The sequence below is a fragment of the Rhinolophus sinicus genome, linkage group LG06, assembly GCF_036562045.2.
Source record: "Rhinolophus sinicus isolate RSC01 linkage group LG06, ASM3656204v1, whole genome shotgun sequence".
NCBI lineage: Eukaryota > Metazoa > Chordata > Mammalia > Chiroptera > Rhinolophidae > Rhinolophus > Rhinolophus sinicus.
The window spans coordinates 47231818-47239531 of NC_133756.1; positions in this window are offsets into that span (position 1 = coordinate 47231818).

The window sequence follows — 7714 nt, forward strand, 5'->3', positions numbered from 1 at the left end:
GACTTCATATAGATGTAAGTTTTTTTTTTCTTGGTAAAAATTAAATAAGATGAGCAATGCATAAATTCAAATAATATTTTTTGAAAAAAGGTTTTCTTAGGAGTTTCTTTACAGGTTTACGTCTGAATTACTGAGCCTCAATCTGGACTTTCTATTATGAAATATATATTTTGTTATTATTAAAACGATAACATAAAATATTCCCATGTATCTCATATAAGTTTTTAATTGCATATTCTTTAGGAAACATTGGCATAGAAGCCAAAAATGAAAAGAAAAGCTAAGCAATTATCTAGATGGCTTTCATTCCATGAGCCTTAGGTGGACAAAAGCAGGATCCCATGCACGATTTTCTCCTTGCCAATGACTCAGGGAGATTACACAAGAGGCTTATACGAGCAGACTGAGATCAGCCTGTGCCCTCATAAACTGATGCAGACATTGATCAATCCCACACCAGCCATCTCTGCATATTCATCCACATTGTGAATTAAAAAATATAAGATATAATTACGATGTTGGCTGAACTTAGCTAAAACTTTTTCTATCCTCAGTTACTAACAATTTCCACTCTTTGCTGTACAACCCCCTATCACCCAAAAGGAGGGTATCTTTCCCTGGTTCTAATTTTAACTTGAAAAATCACATCTCAGGAAACCCAATATTCTTTTCAAGAGTAAGAACAATCAAAAAGCTGTATAATATATTCAGTTCATAGCAGAGTGAATCATTGAGGCAACTTCCAAGATATGAAAATGTATCTGTTAAAGCTTAGACTTGGTTTTGTCAGAAAAGTAGTATTTAAAATAGCAAGCTGATTATATAACTGTGGGAGGGAGAACAATGAATGAAGGGGAAAAAATAAATCTAAATACCATCTTTATAAATGTATAAAGAAATGAATTGTACCAGAACTAGAGTATAAGTTTTCAGCTCATGAGTAATCCACAAAAGAAGCAACATGCGTTTTCTTTGGAATTAATTAAGCACAAGTTACTGATAAATATGTGGAATTGCCTACCACCTTCTCTCAAAGCATCACTCTAGGCTACTTTATTTCTTATCATGACTATGGATTTAGAAGAACAGGATTCTTAGCGCCATTTTGCAGAATGACAAAGCTGAGACCTATATTTAATTCTCCTGATTTTCCAAACATCAAGTCGGCTCCCTTATCTTTTTTTCTTTTCTGAATACCTGAAATGCCTACCTAATATATTATACACAGTAGGTGTTTTCTAAGTGTCCATTGAATGAGGAAATAATTTAATAACTATAGGCAAGGATATGTTTTAAAAAATGAGTTCTCAAAGCCCATTCTAAATGTCTGTCTTAGTTATTTTAATTATGGAGGCTACAAGCAATTATGGAGGCTACAGAAACCTACCCCAGGTTGGCCATGGTGTTCATTTATTCAACAGATATTAACCAACTACCACTGTGTGGCAGGTGTGCATATATAAAAATGAATATAACAGAGTTTCTGTCCTCAAAAATTCACAATCTAGTGGACTGTAAGACAGTGTCCCTATAATTATAAAATGATAAGTGTAATAATAAAGACAGCTTCAGGATATTGTAGTAGTTCCAAGGAAGAGTACCAAATACAGCAGGATGATTTGGGAGAGATTCAGAGGCAGCTTCCTGGAATAGGTTATCTGGGTAAAGAGGGAAGAGGAAGGGATTCCAGACAGGGTGTGTGTGTCAGGAGTCCCAAAGACTAAGTATATACCCACAATTATGATTTATCACAGGAAAAGGATAGAAAGTGAAATTGGCAAAAGGAAAATATGCATGGGGGTGCAAGGGTAAACACAGATAAGACTTCAACATTCTTCTCCCAAGTGAGTCACACAGAATGTGCTTAATTCTCCCAGCAACAAATTATGATGACATGTGTGAACTGTTGCCCGCAACGGAAGTTTGTTAGACTCAAACCCAGGGTTTTTACTGAGGGATAGTCATGTAGGAATCCTTTACCTAGAATGTACCAAAATTCTAGATTCTCAGAAGAAAAACAGGTGTTCAGCATAAACCGTATTATTTGCATATACAGTTTAGTCCCTCTTATCAGTTCTAGAAATGATCGGAACCCTCCTGAAATCCAAGTTTCCAGGTACCAACCAAGGGACAACTTTGTAAGAAGGGCTTTCAAACCACAGCAGTCAATCCTGCTGTGTCAACTCTTCTTCTTTGCCCAGGGGATTAACATGACTAACTTCAGATAAGCAATAAACAGCCAAAGTGGAAGGAGTACCAATTAAATATTAGGCTAACACAAGAAGTGTCCTGGGTAGGGACATATGAGACAATAGTGTGGTGGTGCTGGAGAACTTGAGTCAGGCAAAAGTTGGCTAAGGGTAGAACATGGAAGGCTTTGAATTTTAAGACGTTTAGGCTTTATCCACAGGCGGTGATGAACTCATCAGAGTTTTAAGTAGGAGAGTGATAAAATCGATAGTCATCGGAAAAAGCTAATGTTTGGTTGATGAAGATCTCAAAAGAGAACCTGCTCTTCCCTTTCCCTCATGTACTGAGGCAACACAATGTGTGGTGAAGAGCATGAACTTAAACCCTAGACTCCTCATTCTAATTCAGAATTAGCCAGCTACTAGCTGTATGACCTTGGATAAGTCTCACTTTTCTCATCTCTAAAAATGGATAATGATAGCAATTTCATGAGCTTTTATGTGAGAATTAAATGATCTACCAGTATTTCATCAAATTAAAGGTGTTGTTAATGAAAAAACAAGAAAATACTGCCAACTAAACTATAATGCAGTGCTTTTTCATCACTTCAAATGTTTATTGTAACTATGATTTAGACATCGCTATTCTCCATTTATTACATAAAGAGAAAAATATCCATGAAATACATTGGTTGTTGTTTTGCAAGAAGACATTAAATTATGAGCATTTCTTCTATAAGACTTGCTTCACTAATATTCCATTTGACTGTCTTTTCTTGCTTTTCTGAACTCACGCTATCTTTTGGTTTCAGTGCTGAATCATAATGTAATCATTTCTACAATATTTTAACACTGAAACTCAACGTGGGTAGCAAAAATGCATATGACTCAACTGAAATGACAATATGAACAGCCATAACCACGTCTGTGCATACACAGGCAATGATGACTATGCCATGACTTCTGCCTAGCTGATAGCAATTATAAGATGCCATCGCTTATACGATGTATCTCATTTTCAGAGATGTTAAAATATGAAAGGAAAGTGTGCATCTTGAAATAAATGCAACGTAATAATAGAAGAGGTAGATTTTGGTGAACCTAATGAAGCTAAACTTCAGAGCCTCTCAATTTCATACGCCTTATAAGGGACACTAGTAATGTATTCACATAGTCACATGGTTTTGAAAATTGCTTATATTAAAAAAGAATAAGAGTTTAAAATTAATGATTGAAGCTTCTACTTAAAGAAGCTAGAAAAAGAGCAAATTAAACTGAAAGTAAATAGAAGAAACTATACAATAAATAAGAGAGGAAATCAGTGAACTAGAAAATGGAGAAACCACAGAGAAAAATTAACAAACTCCAAAGTTGGTTTCTTAAAATATTTATGAAATTGATATCCCCTTAGTAAGGATGATACAGAAAAAAAAATGAGATAAAATGCAAATCATTAATATCAAGAATGAAATAATGTACATCAGTGGAAAATATTTTAAAAGATAATAAGAGGATACTATGAATTACTCTATGCCAATAAACTGGACAACATAGATAAAATTGAAAAATTCTTTGAAAAATTCTACTTATCAAAATTAACATAGGAATAACTAGAACATCTAAAAAAGTCTTACATGAAGTGGACAGACTATAACAATTATCTAGCAATTATCTCTACCTTCTGGTAGTCATGCTATTATGCAATTCCCTCCTTTTGAGATGGGTGGGAACTGAGACTTGTTTCTAATAATAATATCCTTAAGGCATTGTTGATGGGACATCACTTCCTTGGTTATGTTACATAACATTGTAACTCGCATCTTGCTATAGACACAGTTTCTTGCTGGTTTTGATGAAGTTGCATGTGGAAAGCTTCACATGACAAGGAACGGAGCAGAGCTTCCAGCCAACAGGTACAAGGAAATGAGGTCCATTTTCCCTGAAAGGAACTAAATTCCGTCAATAATGAAATAAGCTTGGAAGTAAATCTTTCCCAAGTTAAGCCATAGATGAGATCCCAGTCCTGACCAACACCTCAACTGCACCCTTGTGGGACACTCCGAAGCAGAGAACTAACCTAAGATTTGCCTGGATGCTTGACTCACAGAGAGTATGAGATAATAAATATGTGATGCTTTAAGCTGCTAAGTTTGTGGTAATTAGTCACACAGCAAAAGATAAATACAACCTGTTTTTATTGAATATGCAATAAATAATGTTTTCCCCAACAAAATGTCAGGCCAGAAGACATCGATGGTGAACTCTATCAAACAACCAAGGAGGACATAATACTAATCCTACAAAAACTCATTGTAGAATACAGAGGAGGGAAAAATACTTGCCAACTGATTTTATGAAGCCAGCATAACCTTGAAATCAAGATCTGACAAAGAGATCACAAAAGAAGAAAATTACAAATCAATATCTTTCCTGAAGATGGATATAAAAATCCTTAGCAAAATATTAGCAACTTGAATCCAGATATATATATATAAAAGAAAATACATCATGATCAAATGGGTTTACCCCAGAAATGGAAGGTCAGGTCAACATTTAAAAAAACAATCAATGTAATTCACCACATTAACAGAATAAACGGAAAATAAATGGTCTCAATTGAAGCAGAAAAAAAATTGAGAATACTTACCTGTGATAAAACTCTCAGCAAACTAGGACTAAAATGGAATTTCTTTACCCTGATAGACATCTAAGAAAAACCTATAGCTAACATTATATTTAATGATTAAATGTTAAAAGTGGAGGCAAGACAAATATTACTTCACTATTTCTTTTCAACATTATATTGGGAGTTCTAACTAATACAATAAAGAAAGATAAATACATAAAACTCATAAATATTTAAAAATAGTAAAACTGGAATTATTCACAGAAAATATCACTGTGTTCATAGAAAACCCTATGAAATGTAAAAAAAAAAATGACAACAACTATTAAGTGAATTTAGTAAGGTTACAGAATACAGGGTCAATATTTTAAAATAAATTTTATTGCAAGATACTAACAATGAACAATTGGAGCATGAAATTTAAAAATACAATATACAATAGTACCAAAAAATATCAAATACCTAGGAAAAATTTAATGAAAACGTGCAAGAGTGCTATACCAAATACTAAAAAACAGAGCTGAAGAAAGTTTAAAAAGATATAAATAGATGGAGAGACATATTATAGTCATGGATTAAAAGACTCATAGTGTTACAACGCCAATTCTTCCCAAATTTATTTACATCTTCAGTGCACTCTCTATTTGAAGCAATTGACAAGTTAATTCTAAATCTTATATGGAATGCAACAGATCTAGAATAGTATAAATAATCATGAAAAGAAAAATAAGTTGAAGGACTTATATTCCCGATTCCAAAACTTATTATAAACCACAATAATCAAGACAGTATGGTACCAACATAGCATATCAAATCAATGGAAAAGTGAGTCAAGAAAAAGAGCCCACATATAAGGTGAATTGATTTTTTTTTTTTATCACAGCACCAAATTGAGAGGAAAAAGACATTTTTTAAAAAACAAATGGTTCTAAAACAACTATATAGCTGTATGAAAAATTAATAATAAACCTGAATCACAATTTCACTCCATAATCAAAAATTAATTCTAAGTGGATCATAGACCGAAACAAACAAACAAACAAACAGAACAAAAAACCCAGAACCATGAAGCTTCTAAAAGAAAACAGACACAAGAGAATGTTTTGCAACCTTGAGCTAGGCAAAGATTTCTTGGACAGGGCACAAAAAGCAATAACCATAAAAGAAAAAAAATTGATAAATTTAACTTCATTAAAATGATTTTTTTCTGCTTCAGAAGACACCATTAATAAAATGAGTAAGCAAACCAAAAATTGGGAAAAGATATTTGGAATACATATATTTGAAAAACTCATGTATAATAAATACATAAAGAACATATGAAGATCTTCTACAAATCGAGGCTAAAAAGATAACTAAATTTAAATAGGCCAAAAGAGTGAGATCCAAAAGGTAAAGTAGATAAACACTGTATCTGCCTCTTTCTGTGAACACATTAAAATTACAACTAAATTATAGAACAATCAACCTGGAAAACCATCTGATGTCTGGCTGAACAGAAGTTTTGTAACTAAGGATATAAAGAAGTTGAGACTGATAAGAAGGGTGGAGACGCAGAAATGGCTAACCCCAAACCTCTGTGTGGCAGGCGAGAACCGGGAGGGATATCTTGGTCATGAGGTTGTCCTGAGAGGAGTGAGGGTCCCAGCCCCACACCAGCATCCCCAACCCAGAGTACTGGTGCCAGGAAGAGGAGCCCCCACAACATCTGGCTGTGAAAAACAATGGGGATTCTCACTATCCAGGTGGGATGGAAGGTGGCGGGAAAACCCAGGCGGCCTCTAAAAGGGCCGGCTCACAGACTCTCACTCCCAGGCACTCACCTTGGGCTCCAGTCTCAACTCAGGACATGTCATTGACATACAGGGGGCAGGCTGGTTTTGTGGCTTTTAGACAAGTGCTGAAGGTAAGTCAGCATTTTCCCTGTAAGGGCTCCTCCTCCCATGCAGCTGGCAAGCTGGCACCATCTTTATTGTGTTGAACTCTCCACCTACGCTTACAGCCAAATCTGAATCTGACTGGCCTGGTGGGCTCCACAGTTCCACTACTCCATCCTGCTGACTCACTGAAACCCCACGCTACTCAACTCTCCAATGCCAGAGGCACTTTCTCCAAAAGCCATCAGCCCAGCCTGCATTGCTTAGAAAACTATCAGAGTCCCACAAGACCCCAAGCAGGTGGCAACTGGCCTCAGTGTTTTATTTGCTGAGTAGCTTTAGTCTCAGCACTGGCACAAAACCAGAATTTACATTAACCTGGTTACCACAACTCTTCCCATTCTAGTGACTCCCTGAGACCTTGCCTCCTCACCTAACTTGCATACTGAAGGAGGCTTTATCAATAGCTGAACCTTAAAGAAGCTGGCAGGTGGCAGCAGGCCCCGGGGTGTCCTGGCATACTGCAGAGCTACCCCAGGCCTAGTACTGGTGGCAGATGTCCTCAGTTCATGGAGAGGGTGGCCTCTCCCACCTGCCTCCAGGGTTAACACAGGCAGCGAACAACTGTGGATCACTTTGTAGCTCTTACCAGGTAGTTCCCAACCGGTCATAGGCAGTGAGTGACCTGGGCCTGCACCAGAGTCCCTCATAAGAGGCCCAGAAGCAATATACTTGGAGGTTGGCTTCAAACCACAGCAGAGCACCGCCCAATTAGCCCCACAAGTAGCACACACACAAAGAGCAGTCTCAACAGGCAATGGGGCAACTCCCACTCAGTGGAGTAAGACGCCTACACAGCAGCCTGCAGCCTGTGCATGTGGCCAAACCCCACAGCCAATCAGCGTGGGGGTCAATCCCACCTACTGACATTCTAATAGCAATCAAGACTTAATAAAACAGGAGGGTACACACAACCCATACAAGATACACTCCTAGAGTATCCAGAGCAGGTGACCAGGGAG